This window comes from Rhinolophus hipposideros, assembly GCF_964194185.1.
Source record: "Rhinolophus hipposideros genome assembly, chromosome: 17".
In the NCBI taxonomy this organism is placed as follows: Eukaryota; Metazoa; Chordata; class Mammalia; order Chiroptera; family Rhinolophidae; genus Rhinolophus; species Rhinolophus hipposideros.
Window position 1 is genome coordinate 23,328,686 of NC_138063.1, and position 16,287 is coordinate 23,344,972.

Genomic DNA, 16,287 nt, shown 5'->3' on the forward strand with positions numbered 1-16,287 from the left:
AAGATTGTTATAATTCTTTCCTATACTCATTATCAATTGCCTTGCCAAATGTGAGGTGACTTTCTACACATTTATTTCATCTAATCATTCTGAAATCCTACTGTGGGGGGAGGACTTTGGACTTGGCAGGGTTTGCTATTCACAAATCTTTCTCCTTATTGCTTATGATTGCACTGTCCCTCTAAATGTTTTCAGATTTTTCTCTCTTCAAATTGTTTCATTATTAGACAGTAATTTCTGGGCTCTTGCAGCAAGATTGATTCCATATTTGCTGTCTTTCCTATAATTGTCCTATATCTTGCCTTTTCTTTGTTAGTTTAAAAAAATAATTATGAGTGGCCAAGGCAAAAATGCAAATTCATTTCTTAACTCTGCAATGCAAATCATCTTTTAGACACTTCTCTGTATTTAAAACTGCCATTGGTTTTGGTCTCAATCTAGATTTTCTATCTCTTCACTCGCGTTATCAGAGGATTGGCTCATCAGCATTCGTTGATTTAGCCACATCGTTTATGATAATCAAAGACTGGACTTAGCACTCTTTTTTTGCACACTGGCTTTAGAGATGTAGTGTGCGTGCTCAGAGCAAAAGAAGGGCTAACAAGGTGTAGTTTCATAGGTTACCAAGGAATAGGTACTAATAGTTTGGAGACTGTACTTTGCCCATGTGTATGACACAGGCTAGTTTTACAAGGAATTTTTGGGTGGGTCAGAGAGGGACGCAAAATGATCTCTAGACTCATTAGAATTTTTCTGGCTGTTTGAATACCCCTAAGGGGACACGGTATAATATTGGGGACTGGTGAACTGGCTGGAGTTGAGTTGCCTTCCAGGATGGCCACGGCTGAACACCATCTGCCTCACTCCAGGCAGAGAGGTGCAGTGGGAACTGCACTGTTTGCTGATCCATGTTAGAAGGTTCTTCGAAGGCAGAGGCCTGACTTTTCTCCCTGGCACAGGTCACTCCTGCAGCAGTGCATGATCTGGTACGTAGTACTTGCTCAGCAAATACAAGCTCAAGGGAACTCAACTGTTCAATGTTCTCCCATGCAAATGGTGCATTTTTTTAAAATTATTACTTTGTACTTCGATCTCTTGTTTTCCTAATGCTGCTTATCATTTTATATATTTTAATGGGATGTGTGAAGCAACTTGCCTTGGCATGCAAACTTTCTCCATTCTTTCTTAGGATTTAAATTGATCTATAGTCGTGGCCTTAATAGTGCTTTTGACAAAGATGGCAGCTTGCCTCTGTGAGTGAGACCTCTGCCAGGCAGGGCACATCTGAGCTGCTGCTGGTCATCTATAGCGTGGCTTTCCAGTTTGGAAGCCGTCATCTAGAATACAGGTTTGCAGATGTGGGGGATTTGTCACCATATAAAGGTGCTTCCATTCGGTTCCACTGTTTTGGCAATTTTGTTGCTGAAAATGATATATTATAACCTATAAAATCCCTGAAATCTGCAAATGAAAAAAATCTTGGAAACAGTTAATTTCGAAACAACCAGTTTCAGAGATTTGAATTCATTAGAAAATGCAATCCTTTGGATATGCAAGAGCATTTGATTATTAAGAAGGAAGATGGTTAGCCAGATTTCAACAAAAACCTTTGGTTAATTGACGGATGGGATTGAAAAAAAACAGGATTAAGCAAAATGATGCACTAGAAAGTGCATCAGGAAAACCTTTTGGATCTATATTGATGTGAAACAGCCTTTGACCCTACTACATCCATATTGGAACACGCTGAATTCGGGATCAGATCTTCAACTGTTTTATGACAAGTGTTAAAAAAAAAACACACAGTCATTTTTTAAAAAGAAGTGTTCAAACTCAATCACTTTGGCCCTCCCGAAAACGTCGTTAAAAATATTAAAATTAGCCTAAAATGTTGATGACAGTGAAAATGCTTTTGTTTCCTTAATAATAAAAAGTTCAACGATATTTAAAATTATTTTAAGATTACTTATCTCGTATTTATTTCAACTTTTTTAATATTTGAAAAGATGAATGCATATCATCTGAATGTGTATTTGCATATTCTGTTCAAAATAATGCTATGGAAATCACCACATGATCAAAAATTTGGACTGCTTTAAAGTTTTCCTTTCTTTTTCCTTTCTTTTTCTAAGTTCCTGAAGAGTTTATCCAGTCAATATTTAATCCTAGAAAATCTTTACTTTACATGAGTGCATGGCTTAAGAAGCCTTAAAGCTTCTTGAAGACAGATCGTATGTGTTCTTCCTACCCCTCATGACAAAGAACAGTTCCTTTTTCCTAGTAAATGCTTAATTAATATTTCCTGCTGGATTGTTTCAGATTGCAAGCTCCTAGAGACGAAAGCCTGGATATCATTAATCTTCATATTCCCCAGTGCACCTTTAATTGAATTGCATGCAAATCCAAGGCAGTCAGAGGAGTGTCCTATCCATGGAGATCTTCTGGAACGGGATTTGAGGCACCTCCTTTATTTGCTTAGGCAGTTCTGAGGTCCTGGACCCTAGATTTTCAGAATCCCTGACTTCTCTGACTACAGGGAAATAATACCAGTCATTTCATGAGCTGGGTTTTGGACAATCCATTGGTGACTTTGGACAGATAAAGGCAGTGGTAGTTTGTCTCCAGAGAGAGCCTGAGCCAAATAAGAGCACTGCTAGTTTGCTCAGGGAACCTCTAAAGAAGGTAACCAGGACTTTGGCAGGCCTGGGCAAGTTAGGGGAAGGGAAAGAGCTCCGAGATCAGAGAACTAGCAACAGAGGAGATTGCAGCTGCCTATAAGACATACTGTACGTATTCATGAACAGGAATGACCCAGGATGGGTCTACAGAAGAGTCTTTTAAGTCTAGGAATTTTTCCGGGGTGAAACTTCTTAGGGTCAGAGTGGCTTCCCAGGCTTTTGGAGAAGAGTGAATTGTGAGTGGCTGCTCTCAGAAACGGAGGAATACTAGGGCCATTTAGCCCTAGTCTGTTGCAGTCAACTTTGGCTTTTGTATGTTGCGTGTGGCTCTGGACCCATCAGACTGACTAGACAATGCGAAAGGCTAGATCGAAATGTAGCTGATGCCAAAAAGTTTAATGCTACATCTGTTGAGTCTCACAGCGTGCCAGGTGGTCACATGGCGGGGGTGGTCGCACCCTCTCAAAAGGCTCTTTATAGTTCTTTTGTCTTTCCTTTCAAACATGGCATAGCTGTATCCTTAACCATAAATACCGCCCCTTATATAATAGTCTACCTATTGGAGATCATATTCATATTTGTGAGAGATTTCCTGTCTCATTTTTAAATTTTGAAACCCCAAACGAAAACCAGAAGAACAGGGAAGAACAAAGAATAATGTAACAAACATGCTCTTATGAAAATGTTTACAATTTTAACATTTAGGCTGGGATGAAATAAATCCTGGTTGACCACACTTGAACTTCAAGAATTACATCAAATGTTAGATAGCCATGTTTTTTTTTTTTTTTTTTTTTTTTTTTGCCTAGTCTTAATAATTGCATTTGTTTATTTAAATACTCAGTCTAATAGAACGCATATTGATTGGGACCTGAAAAGAATGAGGTTCTCGTCTTGACTTTTCACCCCTCAGTTCTGTGCTTCCAGACAAATTTTTTAACTTAATTTCTTGGCAGGAACCTTACTTCTAGATACATGTAATTCTATAAAAAGTCACTCACCTCCAAGTCATTTCTCTGTTCTAGGTAAGACCTCCTTGATTCCTTCCTTCATCTATATTTTAAATGAAATGAATTCTAGACTATATTCCATCTTGATCACTCTCCTCTGGAGAGTTTATCATCTACCAAATCTCATCTTAAACTTTGGTGCCCAGAATTGAATTGATTTTCCAAGTCTGAAGTAATTATCGAAGAAAAATTGGGTTGATTAATTTCTGTGATCAAGGCCCGACACGTCTAATAATAAGGCTACATTAAACAGCAAAACAAAACAATAACCCTGCTACTTTTTTTTTCTTTTTTGCAGCACCAACAAACTGTTGGCTCATAGTAAATGGAAGCTCAATTAACTCCCTTCAATGCTTTCAAATAAACTGCCACCGAAACTGGCCGTTGCTATATGAAATTGGTTTTTGAGCTTGAATACAAACCTTCCTTTTAAATCTGCAAAGTTTAATTTTTATTGGTTTTAGTCTAGTGTTCTAGTCTGTTGTGAAAGTTTTGAATCTTAATTTTGTTTTCTCAACAAGTGTCCAGATGTAGGGATATCTATAGGGTTTAAATGCTCTCAAAGTTAATGACTGTCCCTTTAACTCCTTCTGGGCATGATTCAAGTACTCAACTGAATGCTATTCATTTTCTCTTTACTGAACATTTCAAAGAAAAAGTTTTAAATTTATATAGCAAGGTATCCCTGCATTCTTCATAAAAACAATAAGCAATGTATAGCCATTGCTTTAGACTTTCACATATTTTTGTGTCTGGTTAGTAGATGATGGATGTACCACAGAAACAATAACTTTGCATAGCCTACAGGTGGGTGCCTGACTCTATTATTTCTGTCAAAAAGGATATTGCATCTGATGTTGCATTGGGGAAAAAAGGTCTTACATTTTCCTTTCATCTAGAGGCAATTCTCCTGCCTTAGTGAGAAAGAAAGAGACGAAAACAAAACCAAACAAGACTACCGTGTTTCCCCGAAAATAAGACGGGGTCTTATATTAATTTTTGCTCCAAAAGATGCATTAGGGTTTATATTCATGGGATATCATCGTGAAAAATCATGCTAGGGCTTATTTTCTGGTTAGGTCTTATTTGTTGGGGAAACACGGTAGGTATGGTAGCAGTGCTTTCAAATTCCCACTGGAATTCAGTTGATAATTCGTCTTAAAGCTTTTTATTGATATTTTTATTTCAATACATTCTACACACTCTTTAAAATTCCAGTTCCGTTCTCTTCCTAAAAGCCATCTAAGGACTCTCATTTCAACATGAATCTTTCTGGTCCCCTCTACGTAGCTTGGATCTCTCTGATAACACTTCATGGTCTGTCACATACTGAAATGACAAAATTAATCTACATTTATCTCTCCTCTTAAAATGTATTTTCTTAAGGGATGAAGACCATGTCTTAACCTTTCTTGTTCGATCTTGGAGCAGATATTGATTGAGCCCCGCTTTGTGCCAGGTATGTGCTGGGCATTCAAGTCTGTGACCAGCACAGAACTCAGCTGACTTCCTTGAACTGAAATCAATCTACGGGACTTGACCTAAACCAAAGCTTAACATCTATTTTTTAAAGTCTGTGTGTGAAATATGGAAGGATTTATGGAAGGGGATCCAAATCACTATAAATTAAATTGGATCCTCACATATTTCAGCTGTTCCCTACTCTCCTCAGAGGTCCATTAACTGTTGGGAGTATCTCAGCTATGACCAAAAGCACGGAAGTACCATGAAATATAGACTGATATCCAAACCACTCTGTAGGAGAAGTGGCGTTTCAATGACAAAAGAAAGTTTGGAACTTATTAAGTTCCATTAAGAAAACCAGCTTGAACATTTAATCCTGTAGATTGATTAAAACCATGGGTCCTTGGATAACGGAGACATGTATATATTACATATTAATTATCTAACACCAAAAATGTGCACAAGAGGTGCGGGAGGGGGGGATGAGAGAGAGACAGAGAGAGAGAGAAAGAGAGAGACAGAGAGACAGAGACAGAGAGAGAGAGAGAGACAGAGACATTATGAATGGTCTTTTCATTACTGAACATTTGGATCAGAATTATAATGGTTTCTTGTGGAGGAGTGATCATATGCTCTCTTGGCAAATATCTATACATTCAAGTTCTGAGAACTATACAAGTAGTTTTTTTTTTTTTTAAGTTATTGTTTTCCTTCTTTTTTTCCCCCATATAGAAGCTTGGGCAGACTCAAGGCAGCAAATACTCCTTCCTCAATTTAAGATTTGACAATTTAACAGGAAAAAGCTCATTCATCATCTTTCCCTTTTAGAGACCATAAATTATTGGCTCATATACCATGTGGCTGGGATTCTAGGAAAAGTTAGTATAAACAAACCCAAGTTACAATGCGTGGAGTAAGAGAGTGAGTCATAAACAAAACACAGACATATGCTCTCATATAAATAAGGGCCTGGACCATCAGCTTCCCAAAGTCTGCTTCCCATTAATTACACAACAAAATGAACTTTCCATATGTAAGCCCAAATCACTTAACTCTGGCAACTTGCACGAGAGAAAGACCAGGATTGTGGCTATTTAGGCACTAACTAAACTGGATTTCAAAATAAGGGAAATCATCTCAAAATATTTTCAGGTATCAGAGGACATGAAAGTCCTTTAGAGAAGTGTTTTTGAACATTGAAACTCTAGCGACCCAGGGACACTGCTTGAGGCTGGTCTGGATCCCCTGCTGAATTTAAAGCTAATATGAGGCTTACTCTCTTTTGTTCTGAACTCTGTCATCTTTATGGGGCAAGCCCTGGGTCCAGGCCACACAGGGTGTTCACAAGCATTGCTGGGGTCAGTGCACAGTGGAAATTCCCTCCATCAGTACCTTCGCTCTGTCTTTTGAACCTGTCCGCTGGTAGCCCTAACTCACATTTCCTCGTGTTGTATGACAGCTATTTGGTCTCTCTTCGTTTAAAGAGGAATCAAGGAAACATGTTAACAATTCCTGGGGAAGAAGATTCTTCAACAGGTGAGAAACTCAGAGGTGGAAGCAGCCCAGCTCCCTCCCTGTGTATGCTTCAAAAGCAGACCTCATGAAACAAACCAACAGAGTAGTTACAAATGACATAAAAATAACAGATGTCACATTTTAGGAGTCCTGAGTCGGGGAGAGGGGAGAAAAAGGACTTTTATTCTTTGCTAGGGCTGGTGCACATGGTTTTTCCATCACTCATTTACTCGACGATTATTTTTGTAACATCCACTCTTTGTACTGTACCATAGACTATACAAGGTAACTGGAATGCATCGTTCCTGCTTTCATTTGAAACTAAGGAAAGAGGAAGAAACCAACATTTCTGGAGAATCTATAGTGCAGTCTGCAGCATTTCACATATTCCCTCATTTAATTATGATAGCAACCACATGAGGACATTCCTATCTCTATAGTACAGAGATGAAAACTGAGAACTCAGAGGTTGAATTAGTTTTCCAAGGGCACACATCTAAGAGAACATGGACTCAAGAATTCAAGCAAGGGCTGCCCTATTTCAAAGCCAGTTTTATACCACATTTCCTTAACAAGACAGAGCTAGATAAGGAGTGAGAAAACCTGGGTTTCCCTGTTAATTTTCTATTGTTGACTGCATCAGAGTGCCAAATTTCTCTCAATTTCACAATCTCTAAGGGCTCTTCCAACCCCAAATTCCGTAATTAAATAACACAAGACATTACTACAGATTATCCATGTTATTTCTGCTAGATGATGAATTCCTGTACATTGTTTGGATCCTGTTGCTTTCTCTGGTTCAAATTCTTTTAATGGTTTCCCACAGGGAGCCAGACAGACAATATAATGAGTGAAGTTTGTCTGGATTACGAAGGAAGGTAGAGGGGCATGGGAGAGGACTTGGGAAACTGAAGAGAATATGGCTCGTCTAAATGGGCAAATATTCTGTATCAATCAGTTGCTTCTAGGTAGCAATGAGCCCAAAGTTATGAAACAGTGTAAGTTTCAAAAAGCCAGAAATCTTGATTATTATGTCAATGTTCTGACATTTACAAGATGCTTATTCATGTTTTAAAGACGTATAACCATCTGTAGTCCAATCAAAATACAACTGTGGACAGGCTATTGGCCCATGACTGCCATTTTATCACTGCCCTTCAGAATGGTCACCATACCTGATTGTAGAATTTCAGGAAGACCATGTTCTTACCCTACACCTCTCTTCCAGCCTCTTTTGTTATTATTTCACGTACACATACACGCCTATCTCAGAGATGATACCTCTCTTGCTTTTCTGCTTACTGAACTCGATTCATCCTTAGAAGGCCATCTTACCTCTTCCCTTTCCAGATCATCTCATTGTCCTCTGAATTTCATTAGTACCTTTCAGTTGGAAATTAAGGACTTGTCAATTGCTAAATTATTGCTCTGTTAGTATCTGAGATTATTGTTAAATCTATTCATTTAAAAAATATTATTTGGTCATCTCATTTTCTGGAACCAGGCCTTCCCAAATGGTGTAAAAGTTTCCCTAGGGCAGGTCTAATCTTATACTTACAAGTATCAACGTGACAGGTACTTAAAAATGTTTGACAATTTCTAACAAAGACTTGTTGTAGAAGTTCCAGTTAGATGAGCTCCATGGAGCAGTTAATACCCTTATGGGTAGGGGGCTTTTGTGCCGTAAGATAATGATATTTGGAGGGTGGAGTGAGGATAAAACTTCTAAAGATAGTTAATGGATATTATGACCTGAGTCTTAACATGACTAAATTATGACTTAACATGATGAATCATACAAGTAACATGACATGACTCCATTTTTGACATAAGACGAGTCATAAAAGTGATATATTGTTTTGAATATGTGATTGGTGTTTTGATCTGCTATTTCCTTTCTTTCTCACCACTGCCTAAAAGGCAGACATTTTTTTCCCATTTCTCTGATGAGAAAACCGAGACTCAGAGGTCTCAATTAGACTCAGTGGCTTACCTAAGGGAATGAATAATTACTGCAGGATGTACAATAACAGTGATCCAAATCCAGTTTCCACTATACATTTGTGTGGTAGCCAGAAAGTTTCCAGGTTTCCTAATTCCTAGCCAGGTAGTATTTTAATACAGTTCTCCTCTCTGGGCTTAATTTCCTCATCTGCAGCACAAAAGGATTTTGTCCCTTCTAGTCTATTCCAATCCAGCCTTACATAGTCAATTCCAGTTTAAGCAGCAGGAGAAGGAGACCTTCTGGGAGGATACTCTGGTATGACTCTAGTAGCTCACAGAGGTAGAATGAAGAGGGCTGATGGTGAATGTTATTGCTGCCTGTCTGTCTGTTGAGTTATATCTGTCTCTCAATCCTTACTGTATTCTCTCTCCACTGCATTCTTTCTCTCTGTCCCTCTTTCTCTGTCTTTCTTCTCTCTTAGACTGACTACAGCCTGCCTGGACCACTAAAGATCATTCTTAATGACAGTCATTACACAGTTCTGCCACGTTGCCTAAGGCCATTTCTGCAGCAATGAGCAGGAAAGACCTTGCCCCGCTTCTCAACAGCTGGGCTCAGTATGCCAACTTCACTGGAACCAATAAGTTTTTTAAAAACTCTCCATTAATTACAGGAAACCCAAAGCATGGTCCCCCCTTCTCATTAACACAGTTGCTTTCAGTTGCCACTAAATTATCTCGCCACCATTAAAACCAACAATCTAATTAGTCTTCTGGAAATGGAAAGAGCCCGTGAACAAGGCAGGCTCACCATGATCTCAAAACTGAGCATAAAATATTTCTGCCCTTTCATTCTTGGCTGCATAAAATCTGCACCTGGATGAGCCTACTTTCATTCTTTCCCATTTATAAAGAATATTTGATATAAAATGAGTATCTTAATAGAAATCGCTTCACGTATGGGAGGTTTTCTTTCCCACATTTCGCCTGAGCCCGGAGTCCTCATTACAATAATCGCACCTGACTCCCCCTGAGCATGGTACCTCACAGCCAAGCCTCCCACTGGGCTTCAATGGAGGTGTGAATGATACTATCACTGGGAAGAAGATAAAATGTATTATTATCATTACTCTGTTTTTAAGAGGGTCTGGCTGTGGCAAGAGGTAGTTAGGAGCATAATCTGTAGGAAGAATTCTGAGAAGCTAAATCGAGTTAAACTTCTCACAGACACAAACTCTCAAACCTGTTGTTAAACCTTCCGTCTTCCCTAAAATCTGAATTCTGGGGAGAAAAAATTGGATAAATCAAGTCTAGACATGTTCATTGAGTATCTACGATGTATCCAACACTGTGTGGGGTTCTTGACATCCAAATATGATGACAGGTTGTGTAACAGCAGTGCTCTGGGCTTTGGCTTCTCTTCTTATCATCCCATATCACCCAAGTTTCCAGGAAGTCATGTGAGACTCAGTACTTAATTGAATTAAACAAAACCTAAATGGGAAATGGTCGCTGCCCTCAGGAAACCAATACTCCAACCACAAGGCAAGACAATCACATATAATATCAAGAACAGTCTAGGCCGATGTCATCTCCAGCCTTCCACTGAGTGGCTCATCCTGAAAATCCCACAGAACTTCCGAGTGAAGGGAGACACAAGTTCCTCCTTCTCAAAATAAACCCACACCCAGGTACTGCACATGCCATGCCATATAGGCTGACTCTTTTCACTTGACAATAATCTTCTCCTAGGATATCCTGGTGGATTAGCCAGGAGCTGGTCTGCCCTGACTGCAAAAGGGATTCTGTAGGCTCACGAGGTCCCTCTCAGATTTTTCCCCACGCTGAACATTCCCAGGATGGTTTGCTGTTTGCTGGTGCTGATGTGGAAAATAAAGTCACATCACTGACTGTCAGCTTTAATGGATATAATGCTAGAATATGTCTTTTCATGAGTCAGATGGTTTTGTGCAGGAAACTCTTGTTCAAAGTATTTTCATCAACATTTAATGATTGTATATTGCTCGCCCACCTCAGTGCTATGGACTGGGCTTTCAAAGTTGAACAAAGTCTGCCAATAGGGGAGTGGACAGTCCAGCTGGGACACAGGCACGGACATAGACACTATTAAATGTAGAGATCAATGATCTATGGGCTCAGAGGAAGCCATGGAGCTCTGAGGCGGTGGTATCTAAATTGGCCATGGCCTGGTTCTCAAAGTGGGGACAAGGGAGGGCTTCTCAGAATTAAAGGAGGCTATGCTGGGTCTTAAAGAATAATCATGAATTAGCCATCCAGATAGTTTGAAGGGTAGGTGGCGGAGGGAGGAACATTCCAGAGTGGGAAGTAGAAATAGCAAAAACAATAATATCAACAACAGTAGCAGCAGCAGCAACAATAGTATTCATTTGCCGAACTTTTCCTATGTGCCAGGCACCCTGGTAAGATTTTTCACAATTATCTCATTTATTCTGCAGCACAATCTTCTACACTAGGTGGTATGCTTTTCCCCCACTTTACAGATGTAAACACTGAGGTGTGAGATCATCCAGCTGGTAAGTGCAGTCCTGAGATTTCAATGCAGGAGATCTGAAGTGAAGAACACATGAATTCAACTAGAGCATTGTGTGGCCTATGTGTGGTGTTAAGAAAAATGAGCCAAAACTTAGAAACAAATGGAAGGGTGGATGTTCTTTTGGAGTCCGAGGGTATCGTTTTACAGGCCTGCCTAGTGATTATTAATTATCCAGGGAAATGTACCCTTGTTGGATTCACTAACCATTACTGATTAAAAGGCCCAGACTCTGCCTGGTAATATGATAACTTGTAGGTGTTTGCCCAGAAAAAGATGCAAATGATTTCTGGCCAGTAGAAAAGCTCAGAGATTATGGTGTTATTGCCTGTTAGGACAATCTTGCTCGGTGTTCTTTCTCTGATGCCCACACTCCTATAATGCTCTTTTCCTCCACTTGTTCTTTGGATCAGCTCTATCTCCATGTTGGTTTCCTCATCAAAGAGTTCTATGGATCTTTGACGTGGGTATATAGTTTTTTGAAAATTACACTCTGACAGTGGGGATTCCAAAAAAGTCTGGTGCTGATTGACATTGCCTAGGAGATGGGGTTGGAGCAGAGGCAAAAGCCAGATTCTGGAGAGTCTGGTGCTTCTCTGGATGTTTACAGCCACAGCTATGGGGTCAGCCGAGCTGTGTTAGGCTTTCCAGATTAAATCAGGGAAGAGCTGATTTCATCCTTTTGGGACAAAAATCAGAAGAATTTTTGGAGGTTTTTCTGAAAGCTTTTGGTATGATGGGGTCTTCAGGGAAGCAAAGAAGCTTCCAACCCTTGTGGGTGTCTTCATGGTGTACAGCTGAGGACAAGGGGGCTTTTTAGGAGCCTCACCTTCAGAAGAGCTCTCTAGGCAAACAGACTTACTCTGTGCTGCTTGAAAACAGGCCCGAAAGTAGCACTTTTCAAACAACTTGAAGGCTTTGTTTCTAAAATACAGGTTTGTTTTCTCTAGATGATGATGATTTTTAGTATTTTCTTTATATTTTAAGTGATTAGTCTGGACTTGTAGGAATTTATTTTACAATTCTAAGACTTCTTCAACTTGTATACTTATGGCCCTTGGATGTTCCAAATCCTATTAACTTGCACATTTATTTGCTCCCTTTAGGTTCTTTTGAAAGACTAGACTTTTGGCTGAAGTGACCTGTTATTTTGGTTAGGAGTTTCAGATCATGATTCCACACAGGACAAAAAGCAAGTGAAATAAATAATTGTATAATTCTTAAATTCCTGTTCTTTGCTTTTTGCACCTGGATATAATTTCATTATTCTGGGCCCCTCTCCACAGATGGCAGCTGCTTACGAGAAAAGTTCGGGATCCAAGAATTTGGGAGTTAAAGGCACTTTTCACCATCATTTTGCTCCAGCTACGAGACTACCGGGTTTCATTCTGAGTCCATTAGAATGAAGCATCCATTCTTTCATTCGTAGAGGCCATTTTCCAAGTCTAAGATTTTGCATCTTGATTACAGACATCAGTCAGTTCCAATAGGGCTGACAGTTTGCTTAATGACTAAATGGTTTACCTAATATCAGTCCTCGTCTTCAGAGAAAAATGTCTAAAAATTTAATAGACTTGTGAAATTTAAATGTTTTCACTTACTCATAGGCTCTGGTAGTTTTAAACAAGGCAGATTATCTAGTGTAAGAGAATAATGGATTAGCCCAGATACAAAACAGATACAAACTAAGTGCTGTGCTCTCTGCTTCCCTCTGTTATCTCTAACTGGGCTAACACCTTGAGCAGTTGAGATTTGGCGATAGCAACCCTGATATGTGTCTTTTTTTCTCCTTGGATTTAAGATCAGAGAGTACTGTGTGTGTGTGTCTGTGAGAGAGAGAGAGAGAGAGAGAGAGAGAGAGAGAGAGAGAGAGAGAGAGAGAGAGAGAGAGAGAGAGAGAGAGAGAGGCAGAGAGATAGAGACAGAGAGAAAACAAGAAGGATATGTCTGCTTGTTTTTCCCTCATTCCTACTCTAGACGTTCAGGGGCAGAACCCTAGAGATTGTTTTCTTGGTGTTTTACTGTAGTCTACTTAGCAGTCTAGTTTTACTGTAGTCTACTTAGCAGTCTAGTCTCATCTTAATACTGCAAAGTGGGGGGAGAGGTCTGCTTCAGTATAAAATCATGAATTCTCTATGCCTGCATGACCTCCTGAGAAGGTAGTTTAATACGGAGACGATCAGAAAAATTGGCCTGACCCATTCAGGTCTGGATTATCTGATATGGTTATTACATTATTATTGGGACAGCAATAGAGGTTATTTCAAAGTATGTGTCCCTTTGAACAAACTTGATTGAAGCTTTGACTGCATTGGCCCTAATGACTCATGATGACGAGGCACTGCTCCCTGAATCCGACCTCATTCTAGTGCCAGGGGACTGCAGATGACCAATAGCTGTGGAGCAGTTTGATCACGAGGGCTGACCTGCTTGAGCACCATGGCAGCCATGGCTACCGCTTTCCCCCAGCAATTCACACAATGACATGTTCTCAGTTTGGCCACCCTGCCCCGCCATCTGATTCCACCTCCTCCTCCAAATCAATAACTTCATAATCAGCATGCCTCCCAGACTCTGAGAAGCTAAAAAATTGTCTTAAACAAAACATACACACACCCCACAGGAGCTAGAAAAGACATATTGTTAAACCTCTGACCCGTCTTCATTACTCCTGTTCATAACATAAAATGGGAAATGTTTCCTTTTTTCCTTTTGCCAAAGATCACCTGTTTGAAAAAGTACTGCTAAGACTATAGACTGATTATCTATTTGGCAACTATTTCTCAACAGCCTACCACATGTCTGTCCAGTGTTTGCCATGTGATTGCAGGCAGTTCTAAGACGGAGCATGCTTTGCTCAGATGCCTCCCACCACGTTTGGTGCTGTATCGGCAGCAGCCCCTGCCTCCCAACCATTCATTTCACTCAGTGATTATTTACTCAGCATCTACTATGTGTTAGGAACTGGCCTAGACACTTCAGCATCCACTATTTTTAAATGAAAAGGATTTCTAATTAATAGAATTATTTCAGTATTGTTTATCTCCATACATTTCTTAAATTAATTTTGTTCGATAAGCCACTAAGTTTTACTGGCTTCCTTGCTCCCCATTGCTTGTCTGGGTCTTCAAAACCATTCTTTAACAATGTAGACCTATTGAAAAATAAGTTGATTTCTGTATATAGCAAGAAGTAATTCTAAATTACCCCACTTACAGGGAGAGATGAATAAGAAAACAAAAAGAATAATGAATGCACAAGCACCCAATTGAATAAAATAGAACCCAGAAATGACTTAACTGCCTACCGTGTGCTTGACATTGTTAAAGTTATGCACTCCACCAAATTATGAGTTTCACTCACTAGTCTCTAAAAGAAGTGGAGTCCACAGCTAGAGAGAAAGAAATCTGCTTTTTGTAATGTTGGGCCTATGACAGAAGTGAGATTTCACTGGAAACCAGGAGGTAAATGAAGAAATTGGGTTCCAGTCCAATTGTATGACCTCAGGCAAATCTCTGAATCACATGTGAAATAGGGCATTGGACAGGCGCCCAGCCTGAGGTATGCTATCTCTCTCTGGTTCTGTGGGAAGCTGTGTATCTGTGGGGATCTCAGGAAGAATCTCAGGAAGTCTGGCCTGCAACACTTGGGGTTGATCTTGCGTTTGTTTTCCCCCAAAAGTTCTGCTCAGCGGCCTGAGACCCAGAAATGGACCAAATCTGAAACTCTCATGAGGGTCTCAATTTAGCACTGCCAAAAATAAATAGCTCATTCCTGCATCCTGAAACAGGAGAGCTTTGGTTCAGCTCTGATTACCAGAGAGGCAGGTTTAAAAGTTTAATACCCACCCATTTCTGTGCCTGTTTGGCATATTTGTAAATTATGAAACGCAAATAGAGGAGGCAAGCCCATGGAAGGCGGGGATACCAAGAATGAGTTCTCTTACAATGAATGGAAAGAGTTCAGGGGGAAGAAAATGGGGAACCACCTGTCTTTTGCCCCTGGGAAATATCTGTGCTTGGCAAGTACAGGCAGAAACATGCAGGCCAATTTCTAAATCCATAAAGGGAGGTCTCCAGAGCTTAACTGACAAGGTCGACTAAGCAATTTTCTGGGTGGGTAGTGCAGACTGCGGCCCAAATCTTTCACTCCAGCCAAGGGATGGCTTCCCTGAGTTCCAGGCATGGCACCAGTTCCCATTTCCAGGACTCTGTCCATATCGCTCGCTCTGCCTGCACGCCCTCCCACAAGGGGCTGTTGATCCAACAAGCCTTGGGGGTGGCTTCTTTCCCATTCCTCTGTGAGGTTCCCTCCTCTGATCTCTTCTTGTAGTCATCGCTGGCATTATTTACCTGGCACTTCCACCCAAACCTTTTCATTTCACAGTTAGCGTGTCAAAGATGGGAAGATTTATGATCGTATTTGAGAGATGATCCCATTCCTTCAGAGCAAGATTTCCCAAATGGCTGGAGGGAATACCATTTCCAAGGAGATGTTAAGAACTAGTTCCAGAAAAATGGGTTCTTGTGGTCAAATAAGATTGTGAAATTCTGTGTGTCTCCCTCCTGGAACCCGAGAACGAACACTGGTCATTTGAAGGCTCTAAATAGCCCTGCAGGAAGGAAGCAGGTGTAAGGCAGCATTCACTAAACTCGTTTAACTATGAAAACATCTTTTACCACAAAACACCTACTAATATTTTGCTGCACTCCCTGTAGGAAGTATCCTCCCAATTCTTTCTTTCTGTTATTTCAATTAAGCTCATTTTCTAATTACCGATAATTTCCATGAAAGAGGTAGGTACGCAGACAAGTTGAGTTCTCTGCTCAAAGCAACCCGCTGAATTAGAAGATGAGTTTGGAGTGAATATCAGTAATGCATCTCTTCTTGGGCTTCTAGTCATAATAGGCATTTCTAAATACTATAATGTGCTTACCAATTACCAATCCATTAATTCAATAAATATTTATGGAATGGGCCATCGTTCCATATGCCATGAAGAGAGCAAGAACCTAAATCATAGGTTCTACCTTGGAAGTATGTACAATTAATTCTGTTATGAGGGAAAAGTTAAATAGAAGACATTTCTCATGCAGCCTATGAG

At 40.1% G+C, this 16,287-nt stretch overlaps 1 protein-coding gene across 3 annotated transcripts in view; it reads right to left on the minus strand.

Moving 5' to 3' along the window:
• SETBP1 (SET binding protein 1) overlaps nucleotides 1-16,287 on the minus strand; it is a 352,849-nt gene that overhangs the window by 9,357 nt on the left and 327,205 nt on the right. The gene's annotated exons all lie outside the window — the stretch shown is intronic.